This window comes from Triturus cristatus, chromosome 9 (assembly GCF_964204655.1).
Source record: "Triturus cristatus chromosome 9, aTriCri1.1, whole genome shotgun sequence".
Classification (NCBI taxonomy): Eukaryota; Metazoa; Chordata; class Amphibia; order Caudata; family Salamandridae; genus Triturus; species Triturus cristatus.
Genome location: NC_140592.1, coordinates 426,295,286 through 426,307,377, shown reverse-complemented (window position 1 = coordinate 426,307,377; position 12,092 = coordinate 426,295,286). Strand labels below are relative to the sequence as shown.

Genomic DNA, 12,092 nt, shown 5'->3' with positions numbered 1-12,092 from the left:
AAGAAGCAGGCCAGGAAGGGGATCTGGACAAAGGACTGTACAAAAGCCATTGATACCCTCAAGCAGGCCATGTGTACAGCCCCTGTACTAAAAGCCACTGACTTTTCCCAATTGTTCATTGTGCAAACTCATGCTTCAAAGAATGGCATAGACCAGTGTTATCACTTTTGAATGAGGAGGGCCTAAACCAACCAATAGCCTTCATCAGATGGAGGCTACCTCCCATGGAACATAGGTCGATTGCTATTGAAAGGGAAATGGACTTACCACAGGCCTCTCAGATGGCTCATGCAAATGAGGAGTGAGAATTCCTAACTGTAATCCATCTCCCAATATAGAATTAACTTTACAATAGAACACCATCCTGGGTCAGATCACTCCAGAGGTGATGATCCGTCCAGGTCCTTCTGCCTTAGTGGTGAGAACTCCTAAGAGGTTGGATAGTTCTCCCCAGTTTCAGCTAAGGGGATATTTGTTGGCCCTTTGAGCCTGACGGTGCCCTTCCTCTAAACTTTTTGCCTCCACCCTCCTATTTTTCTGAATTCATTTTTGCCTGCCTTAGAACTCTGTGCATTTTGCAATTGCTAATCAGTACTAAAGTGCTTGTGCTCACCCCCTTAAACATGGTAATATTGGCTTACATCTGATTGTCATATTTAATTTACTGACAAGTTCCTAGTAAACAGCCTACAAAATTAAATGCTACTAGTAAACCTGCAGCACTATAGTGACACCCAATTAAGTAGCTCTTTAAAACATGTTCCAGGCCTGGCATTGAAGCCTGAATGCCATTTTAAACTGCCAATTTGATTTGACTAAAAAATCTTTGCCAAGCCTGAAACTCTCTCTTTAGTACGTATAAGTCACCCCTACAGTAGACACTAGGCGACTCTTCGGGCAGGATTCATTGTAATTAAAAGGTTGGACATGTACTTACATTTTTCATTTTTCAATACTCTGAGACCTACCTCTCCCATAGGATAACTCTGGGTTGACTTATTAATTTAAATATGTGCTACATTTGATTGGGAACAGGTAGGGTATTCATGCTTCGTGTCTAGTATATTGTAATTTAAAATCCTCTTTAATTGAAAAGTCGGATTTTAAGCCACGATTTTGAAAATGCTACTTTTAGTAGGTTGGTTTTTTCCTGCCTTATCTATTTTGTGCCTGTAGCCTGCTCCTGGTTCCCATGACTGGGTGTAGTTGGCAGTTGGACATTTTATATTACTTTCAAACTGCCACACAATACAGGAACTGGGTGTGCCTGAATGGGCCATCATTGGCAGGATGCAGGGCAGTGGAGCTGGGCAAAGCCCCTCTTGGCAATCATTAGACTGTGCCCTGCCTTCACACAAAGGACTTCACATTTTTCTCATTGTGCCTATAGTCAGGCTGGATCCAGGGTAGGGAAGGCAAGAAATTCCAACCACTTCAAATGGAAACCTCTAGAAATGTCTCCCTATGCAAATAAGGCACAAGGTATAAAGATAGGACCCTCAGACCCACTCTTCAGTTCACTTTCTGAACCTGCGGAAGGACTGTCAAAGGACTGCCTGCTGCTAAGACCTGCTATGTCCTTCAGAAGACTGCTCTGCTGCACCTGGAAGGACTGCTCTGATGCCTTAACCCTACCTAAAACATGCAGAAGCCTGCCCTGCTGCTTGAACCCGATTCTACATTTTGAACCCAGGACTACGAGAGTGACTCCAAGGGCTAGCTGGCTGGCCTCCTGGTCAGTGTCTCTGGTACAGAAAAGGCTCCTACCATCTTGAACCCACACCTTGCCCTCCAAGTTGTGCGTCTCCAGTCCTGGGCCCTTGGAAGCAGTGCTAACAGAGCCCTAATAGCCAAAATCCCAAACTTGGAACTTTCTGGCTAAACAGTGCTCTGACAATCGAGTGGAGACCAGGACCTGCCTGCTTGCCGATCCCCCCAAAGTACATTGCTGGTCGTCCTGACTTCGCAGCAGCTCTAACTACGATCTTCTACGCAGCAGCCAATAGTGTTCAGCAGTGCTTCAGAGAAGGGGTATCCAGCCTCTTAGAACCTTTATTAGATATACCCTACAGCTTTGTCTCACTGGAAATATTTGACTTTCAATGAAAAGACTATGGGATCTCAGTGGACGGGTTACTCCATCACAACGATGATGGATATTCCGTCCGCCGAAATATAAATCTCAGTATATCCTATCGGATTTATATTTCGGCCGACGGTATATCCGTCACTGTTGTCACAGAGTAACCCATCCACCGAGATCTAATTCAGGACCTAAGTTCGAATTTAGATATCTTTATCGCGACTTCGTCCAGCGGCTCCCCAAATATGATGCCTCCTCCTCAGACATCACATGCAGCCTTGCCCCACTGAACTCTATCTTCTCAGACAATTTTGTATGAAACCTCTACATCTGTAGGTAAATGCTGATCTGGCCTAATCCACATTTGCATCCAAAGGGTGCTTCAACGCGATTGACCATTTTTGACTTTGTACCAGTTTTGTGTGACTAAATGTCTGCGGTTGTCACTCTGGTTCTACTGATTGGATTTTTGTCATTTTGGTGTTGAAAAAGTTATTAAAATTTGCTCTATTTTCTAACTTGCTGTGGGATTTCTCTTGTACGCATTTCCTCTAAGTTAAAACTGACTCTTTTTGTGTGAAGCTACCAGATGGTTAAGCAGATGTTAATTTAGTGACTTTAGTGGTTCACCCTGACAGGGACTGTGGCTGTTGCTTGAGCAGGGTTAACACCTGTGAGGATTTGGTTGTATTATTTGATATGACTGTTGACCGTTATTATGGAATATACTTGCAAAAACTGTCTTGAGGCCAGTCAAGCTTGTTCGTATCACCTTTACTCAACCCTGGGTGGCTGTGGCTTCGAGCATCAAGGATTGAGAAAGGAATTAGTATAAAGCATTTAACAGTACCAAATAACAAAATAAGAAAATAACACAGCACAAAAGAAATTGGATGATGACTTATAAGAATACAGTATAATTTTATGAATTTTTAGAGACTTTGATGATCAAAATGCTCCAGAAGGATCCCGAAATACAGATTGTTTAATATATAGATACTTTTAAATGCAACTGCAAACAAGCATTGGTCAACAAAATGTTTGTAAACTTTTGAAAAGTTTGAAAGAGTAGGTTTGGTGAATCTGGCCCGACATGGGCGACCAAAGCTGACAGGAGACAAGACTTTGGACAATTACCTGGCCACCTGTGCACTTTTATGTCAAGTTACAAACATAATAGGACAACTGCCATAGACAGTAATGGAGTGGTCCTGATGCTGAGGATACAGGCAAGCAGATGCTCAAGGATGCTCCGGCTGAGGTGCAGTCAATGGGGGTGCCTTTGTAGTGAGTCCTCAGTCCATGAGTGGTGTAGGGGGACTTTAGCCACAGAGGTCGGGGTCCCATGAAGACCTCTTGGTTGCAGTAGATGGCCAACCCATGTTGGGCTACTGGTCTCCTTGCACCGCAGTTAGGGCAAACTCCTTTGGCAGGGGCTGGTGTCCCTCTTAAGTGATGACTGGGCTGCAACTTTAGGCTATCAAGGATTGGTCACTTTGTGCGCCCAGCAGCAGGTAGCGGCAAAACCTCTGGGGTGACTACCATTTTGCCCATTCTCTTCAGCTCTTGTATCCCCAGAGCTGATTCCAGGGGATCAGCCAACTGATCCTTGGAGTCACTGCTTTGGTCTGGAGCTGAGAATCTACTTTTCCCAGTTCAGGAGCCGCAGGCTCATTCCAAACTGTAGTAGCCTGAAGTATAGCAGCTGCAGGCCTACCAATGCTACAGCCTCTCTTCATACAGTTTCAAGGGAATCAGTTCTTCTTCGGTCCTTTCTTAAAATCCAGAGAGATATGAGGGGCAGGGTGCCACGAGTGTCATATTTATCTCAAGAAATTGCCCTGAGGGAACCACACAGTCACTAGCCAATGGGCTACATGATCACCTCCCTTCTGGTGACATGTTTCCTTCAAACAGTGGCTTCTGGCTATCCCAAGGTGCTTTATTCAAGCCACTCACAAAATGTCGGAATCCCTCTTTGATCATCAGGAGCTTGGTAGCCCACCATAGAGGTGTGACTACCTAAGAGCTACAGAAGCCACAGTAAAACTGGTAAGAGGACAGGTTTTCTTTCTCTGTTTCTGTGTCCAACTTGCTTACATGTACAAAAGTGGCCTGCCTGGGAGAGGCGGTCACATCTCACTGTGCAACAACTGTTGTCGTTCCTAAGCCTGGTAGTCATACACATGTCTCCCCAGGTGAGCAGAAAGCTGTCTGTGTGTCAGGGCCTTTGTGAGGCCACTGGACTGGCTGAGCACTGAGTGGCACCTTTCTAAAAATTGCAGAACTTTAATAATTACATTAAACTTGATCTGGGCATTAGGCAGGTTTTGATGTCACAATTAATTTGCTACCCTACAGTACCCAGTTAGGCTGTCCCATTCAGAAGTGAGCTAGGTTGAGGTGCCAACTGGTCACACTGTGTCAGCCAATCGGGCTGCTAACTGTCCGCCAATTTGGAAGTGTTGCTGTTCCTACATATGAAACATTTATGTCTTATTTAACAATATAAAGCTCTCTGCCTTGGGCTCCATAGGCCTTCCTTAGGGGAGAACTAAATATTGGGTTAAGGGACTGGTGTCTTTACCATTGGTTTTTAATGGCAAAGTCAATGTAGCAGTGTATCAAATTCAATGGGGTTTGATCCAGTCAGGCCTGTAAAGTGAGGAGGGATCAATACAACATACACTACATAACAAAATCTCACTTGGCCACAGATTAAAAAATATTTTAAAAACACAACATGCTCATTAATCCTGTGTGTTTGGCAAATGTATCAACTCATTACTTATGAAAATTCATTACAAACATGTTTCTTGAAGTCTCAAAAAAATCTCATCTTTATAGAAAACAATTAGACACAACAATATACAATCAAGTATCACAACATTAATTCAACATAAACATTAAAGAAAACACTAAAAAACAACATTAGAAAGACTTTAACTACCCAGAAAAACATGTGAAATGTATGAGATAGATGTCATAAACTGAAATTAGTACTCAAGACGTACAAAGTGTTCTGCTATAATGAAACGAGGATGGGTGAACAGTTTTATGTAATGTCCTTTCCACTTATTCCATTAAAAAAAATCATTATTCCGTTAGGTTGGAGTTTCCAGAACAAATTGCCATCTTTTAACTCTATGTGCAGAAAATGTTCCCCATCTTTCATCAAGGTGCTGCCAACGCATTTCGACCTAGGATATTCATAGGGGGTATCAGTATATTTAGAAGGTCATCTTCAGGGTGTAATACAATTGACTAAATATGGATATTAGAAAAATAAAATTGCATACATATTGGGGGATCTAATCGGGTAAATATATTGTCCAGACACCCATCCAGAATGGAGGAAGAGGGGAAAGGAGTGAGGGGGATTAGCATCCCAAATGTGATGCTCAAATAAGTCCAGTCAAGTGCGCTATTATATTTTTCAAAAGGGCCACAGTTCAATGAAATTTCTGTAGGCAAACACATATCTCTAGTGGTAACAAATACATCCCCTATATGAGCAAAAACATGACACCACATAGTCTAGAGAATGAAGTCTTATTTAAAAGCTCACCACAGTCAGTTGTCAAGAGTTCTCTATGACTGAAGTGGCAAGGTTGTTGCAATGTGCATCTCATCATGTCTATTCACTCACATTGAATGAATGAATCAAATGCAGGCTCATCTCATGGATTAATCAGAAGGAGACACTAGATGGCACATGTCCTTTCCAAAACATTTCTAGAATTAACCAAAGATGTAAGACATAAATTGTGTTTCCAAGAGCTACAATCGCAACATTACTTACATATAACTGGTCGTTAGTACACCCAGGTGACTGCCGCAAATCATAGTCCCTGCCTGCAATCTATTTAAATGGCGTCCCGCTCAGGTAAATTTCACAAGCTAGGGTGACAGACAGCAATCAATTTAAACAGCCTACCGTTCCCGGTTAACATTCCAAAGACACAGACATTTACAACTGGAGTCCTACGTCGCTAATGATTTCTGAACATACGGCCCTAAACTAAGGGAAATTGGGAAAAATATTCCCAAAACGCAGGCATGTGCATTCGACATCTGACGTCACAATTGATTTTTTTTTAAAGTACATCCTGCCTGAATGAGAAGGGAACTTGATAAATGTAGTTCTAGCGGGCCATTTCAATGCAAATCTCAGAGTTTCACCAATAAATAAAACCACTAGGAGGAAAGGGGGGCAAACGGACACAAAAATGTGTTATCTTTCATTAACAACACACAACTCTAATGTGGCATGAAAAATGTGGGCTACTATATTGAAACAGGAAAAAAACGATTGTCTGTCAAGTTACAGAGATGTTTGTATCAAGTTAGAGAGATGTTTAGGAAATGGTGTGTCCATAGGCCGCTCACTCACTAATACCAACAAAACATATTGTGTATTTGTAAAGGGAACGTTCACCCATGGGTATCTTGGCGCTGAATAACAGATATTTATTGTTACCCAACTCAATGTTACTCATTTTATTAACCTCAGAAGGATGAAAGGCTGAGTAGATCCACCGGGATTTGAACCTGTGTGCAGGAGGTTGAACACAGGCCCCTACAGTGAACACATTAGTGTACTAAGCCACTAGACCATAGCACAGTAACATAGGCCTTTAATCAGAATAACAGAGTTTACCGCAGCTGTAAAAACATGTATATTTTCTAAAATATATTGTCAATTCCCCCTGTGGTTTCATTTGTTAGTGAAACACAGGGATTTGTAGTGCCAGGCGTCCTTTAAAAAAAGCACAAACACATTTGTGATGACAGATGTCGGATGCACAGCTGGTGTCTCTGGAATATTTTTCCCAATTTCCCTTAACCCATGACCAGATGTTCAGAAAACATTAGCAACGTAAGAAGCCAGATGTAAGCGTCAGCATCTTTGGAATGTTAACCAAAGAATGGGAGGTTCTTTACATTGATCGTGGTCCGTGGCCCTGGCTTGTGGAAGTTACCTGAGCAGGACACCCTGTAAATCTATTGTGGGCCGGTACTTTGAAGTGCAGCAATCACCAGGGTGTATAGAAGACCAGCTGTATGTAAGTAATGGCTGTTTTCAATGCATTACTTTGTGATTGTTGCTGTTTGAAACACGACTTAAGTCTTACATGTTTGGTTAGTTCTATAAATGTTTTGGAGTGCCTCCTTTTGATTAATCCATGAGATGAGCCTGCATTTGATTCATTCAATGTGAGTGAATAGGCACGATTAGATGCTCTTTCCAACAACCCGAGTAGTTATTATTTGTTGTGTGATTTATTTTATAAAAAAATGTTCCCCCATTTCAGCCGTATACAACTCTAAAACTGTGGTGAGCTTTAAAAAAATACTTAATTCTCTGGGCTATGTGCTGTCACGTGGTCACTCATATAGGGGATGTAATTGTAAGCACTAGGGTCATTTATTTGCCTGCACGAATTTCACTGAACTGTGGCCCTTTACGAAAATATAATAGAGAAACCATGCTAATCCTTCTCACTCCTGTCCCCTCTTCCTCCCCTCTGGATGGGCGTACTGCCGTCTTTACACTCAGAATTTTTGATCCCCTCCTTATGGAAGCGGATCTTAACACCATGGACTCTAGGGGACGCCTATTGTACAGGCATCTGGCAGCCCATAACCTAGAAAACTTAGATTCCTCCAGTGCTACTACAACCATACCTACTTCTATCAGGAGGGGACCTGGGTCTCCAATTGACTATGTTTTTACCTCACGGAATATACCTCTACTTATTACAGGAGAGAGGTCTGTGCATCAGCATTTAACAACCATAGTCCTATAGCATTTCAGTTTGCATTCTCCCCAAAGCACCAGTACACAGCGGTTGGAAGTAGGCAGGCACTAAACATAAAAAATGCAGGTTGGAGACTGGTTTGGCGTCATGTGGTCATGAAACTAGCTATCAACCACACTGTGGGTAGTAGTATGGGTATAGTGACCATTTGCCAATTAAATGTGCAATGCCCAGAAGTGGACCTAAAAAGCTTTGGGGAGCATATGTTCTGTGTTAAAATCTTCCTTTCCAGGCTTAAGGGTAGGGCTCCCTGCCAGTCATGGTTCGACAATGAATGCAGAGTGGCAAGTGAGGCCATAAAGCAAATTCCATAAATCAGATTTTAATCACAGCCCGTGGAAAAGGTTATGCCCTGCATTGAAAAAATGAAAATCGGCAATCAAAGATGAGAGGTGGGAGGCAATAACGGTAGCATGTCAAAATAAAGATTCTCAGGCATTTTGGAAGGCGGTCCAGGCAGGCATGTCACCAGCCCAGCCCCGAGGCAAAGGTAAGGTTCATATTACTCCTGAGGTGTGGTTCGAACACTTCTCAATTGTGTATTCTTTTGGAACAGTGCCAATAGACGAGGGTCTGCCTAAAGAGTCCCCTTGAGGCAACCTGTCTTTTACGGAGGAGGAAGTTCTTAAAGCTATCTACGACATCCCGAGCAAAAAGGCTCCAGGCCCGTATGGGGTGCCAACTGGCTTATTTAAGGACGACCCAGGATTTTGGTCACCTGTACTCACTTGCAGTGAGGGGATAATATTACACTATTGGAGCCTTTCAATTGTTGTACCCATCTTTATAAAGGACAATACCAATGACCCTAGGTGCTACCGACCAATATCCCTGCTTGACTCCACCACTAACATATTTGGTAGAGTGGTTTTAGATCAACTTTTATTGTCGAAAAGGGAGAATAACATCATATCACAGGTTCAATCTGGTTTCCTGAAGTACTTAGGAACTATTGAGCAGTGTTTAAACTTAAATCTTTTTGTGGCCAAATATAAATAAGCAAGGGGCATCCCAATCCATCTTGCATTTATGTGTCTATCAAGCGCCTTTGATTGCGTAAATAGGTCAAAATTGTAGGCAATCCTTGAACTCACCGGGATATCATAGACTCAGAAAGATTTGGCACAGCCGGAGAGTGTACTTCTCTGTTTAAAGTCGAAGTAGTACGCCAAGGATGCATGCTTGCCCCAATCCTCTTTTTATTGTATATTAATGATTTGGAGAGGAAACTAGATGTTGCTGGGGCAGATGTACCGCTTGTTGAAAATAAAGCTGTGCCTGCCTTATTATATGCAGATGACGTGGTGCTTATTGATAGAACGGCGAACGGTATGAAGTTATTACTCAGTAACTTTGTGAGATTCATGTACTTGACTTGGAAACAAATTACTCCACAATGTTTGTTATGGTGCGCATTCTCAAGAACACCAAAACTAGCACCTGCAACTTACTGACTCATTTTAGGTTAGGATCGATACTCTAGATATTGTGTTTCCCCTTAGGGCAATACTCTCCAAACGATATTTGTACTTGTCCGTGTGAAGAGCAATCAAATCAGACCTTATTGCACTTCGTTTTCTTTTGTAATTTCTATCTTCCCTGTACTAGAAAATTTCTATTGCCTCTGTTGCGCCGGCAAAAATTCACTAAGTGCAAAGCTGCTTTCCTCTTCTTACAGCAGCTAAATGACCAAGATATCTGCAAATTGGTTGGCGGTTTTCTGAGGGGCATTTTACGTATGGGAAAGGCAATGTTATTCTAAACAATGAATGTTCAATTCTACTTATATCTTATGTCCTGGATATTGCGATTTGTATTGTATTACATTATTTCATGTTTTTAGAACAGGCCTTTTTATGGCTTTTGTACCCAGTATGTATTCTATATTTTTTGCTGCATTTTTTAATTTCTTTAATATTTGCTTGTTTTTATGTTAATCCTTGTGTGTTTTAAATCTTGTACGTCTTTCATGATCATCTGGGAAATGATCAAATAAAGATTATTTCAATAGAATTTGAATGGAATAAGGGGAAAGGACATTACATAAACCCATCATTATTGTCATTGTAGGGGTACACATTGTATGTCTTGAGTATTCATTTGGATTAATTGCATCCAGCTAATATATTTCAAGAGTTTTTCTGGATTGTTGAAGTCGTTCTAATGTTTTAAAAAATATATTTTCTTTAATTTTTACGTTAAATTAATGTTGTCATACTTGTCTGTACATTGTGGTGTCTAATTGTTTTCAGGACTTCAAGCAACATGTTTGTAATTACTTTTTTCATAAATAATGAGTTGATAAATGCACAAAACACACTGGATTAATGTGCATGTTGTGTTTTTTTAATAATTAATAATCTATGGCCAATTGGGGGTTTGTTATGTAATGTAAAATGAACTAGCAGTGTAAGCACTGCCCTTCCAGTCTGCAGTGGCAGGCTGGGGGCCATTTTGTCCTTTGTTACACTCAGGGCGGCACAATCAGTGCTGCAATCCCATGCAGACACAATGCCTTACATGCTCTGGGTACCATATACTAAGGACTTATGAGTAAGTCAGCACTTGCCAATTGGGTGTAGCCAATTTAACATATACTTTGTAAGGGGTTAGACCCATATCACTGAAGTCTGGTTAACAGGCCTCAGTACACTCTCAGAGTAAAGAAACAGCAGCAGATGTCTAAAAATGTAGCGGTGAACATGCAAAAAGAAGTTTTTCCTTACAGGAGCTCTTCAGATAAAAAGTGATGAGCAACTAACCCTTATCCTGGTAGTTCTCATTGTCTAAGTGGAAGAACCTGGAATGGCTATATGCACTGGCATGGTCAGTTCCAGGTCTGAGTTCCAATGTAAGGACCATACCATGTAGGGAAATGGACCACCTCAACAATTTGGGGTTATCTCCTCTAATCTGCATCAACCATCTGAGAGGCTTGTGGTCAGTTTGATCTGTGAAGTGAGTCCCAAACAGGTACAGTCTCAGTGTCTTCCAGGACCAGACCACAGCGAAGACTTCCCTCACAATGGCATTCTATTGCTGCTTTCTGTGGAGGAGTCATCTGCTGATAAAGGTAATTGGTTGATCTTGACCCTGATGATTTAGCAGTGATAACACTGCCCCTATCCCATGTTCTGAAGCATCAGTCGGGAGAACAAACTTCTTGCTAAAGTCAGGTGCCTTCAGAACAGGTGTTGAGCATATAGCTTCCTTGAGGGTATTAAAGGCCTTTTGACAGTAGTCAGTCCATATGACCTGCCTTGACTTCTTTTCAGATGTTAAATCTGTTAAGGGAGCTACAATGGTACCATACCATTTTACAAATCTCCTATAGCACCCAGTCAGGCCAAGAAAGACTCTGACTTGGATCTGTGTCTTGGAAACTTACTAGGCCAGAATTGTCCGGATTTTGGGTTGGAGAGGTTGTACATGGCCTCCACCCACTTGGTGGCCCATGTACACCACAGACTCTTGCCCTATCTGGCCCATACTTGTCTTGAGAGTCAGCCCTGTCTATTGAATGGCTTGAAGAACTTCCTTGAGGTGGACAAGGTGATCTTCCAAGGTGGAACTAAAGACAGCAATATCCTGCACTAAAGTTTTCCAAACCTGAAAGTACTCTGTTCACCAACCACTGGCTGGCCCCGAGGGTCCTGTTTGCTTTTTTCATGTATTCAGTCATCCTGGGGCAAAGGCCTAGTGCATAGTCCAGAATATCTTGTTTATGCACTTCAAGAGGTCTCTCACAACCTTCTCTTATCAAACTTAAAGACCTCTCACAGGGTGTCCAAAGAGTAGTTCAAAAGGGCTAAAACTAACTTCTTTCTGGAGAACCTCCATGTATGCTAACACTAGGCATAGCAGGAGAGTATCTGATCTCCTTCTGAGTTTTTCAGGTAAATCTATAATCATGCCATTCGTGGTCTTGTTTAATCTCTCAACAAGGCTGTTTCTTTGGGGATGGTAAGGTGCAGTGAACTTATAAGTCACTCCACACTCATCCCACATTGCCTTCAGATAGGCAGACATGATGCTTGTGCCTTTATCTGAAATGCCCCCTAAGGGAACCCAACCCTGGTAAAAAATACCAAGTGAGGCTCTGACCACTGCAAGGACAGTGATGGTCCCAAGTGGAAATGCTTCTGGATACCTGGTGGCATGATCCACTACACCAGAAAAATCTATGC

General features: G+C 42.0%; 1 protein-coding gene across 2 annotated transcripts in view; it reads left to right on the top strand.

Moving 5' to 3' along the window:
• LOC146798086 (cytochrome P450 2G1-like) overlaps window positions 1-12,092 on the top strand; it is a 370,121-nt gene that overhangs the window by 42,743 nt on the left and 315,286 nt on the right. Inside the window, exon 1 of one of the 2 annotated variants that reach the window (XM_085625305.1) lies at window positions 7,038-7,149. The exons of the other annotated variant lie outside the window; for it this stretch is intronic. The gene's annotated coding sequence lies outside the window, so the exon portion shown is untranslated. Of the gene's footprint in view, window positions 1-7,037; window positions 7,150-12,092 lie in introns of those variants that run through there. 2 annotated transcript variants of the gene reach the window in all.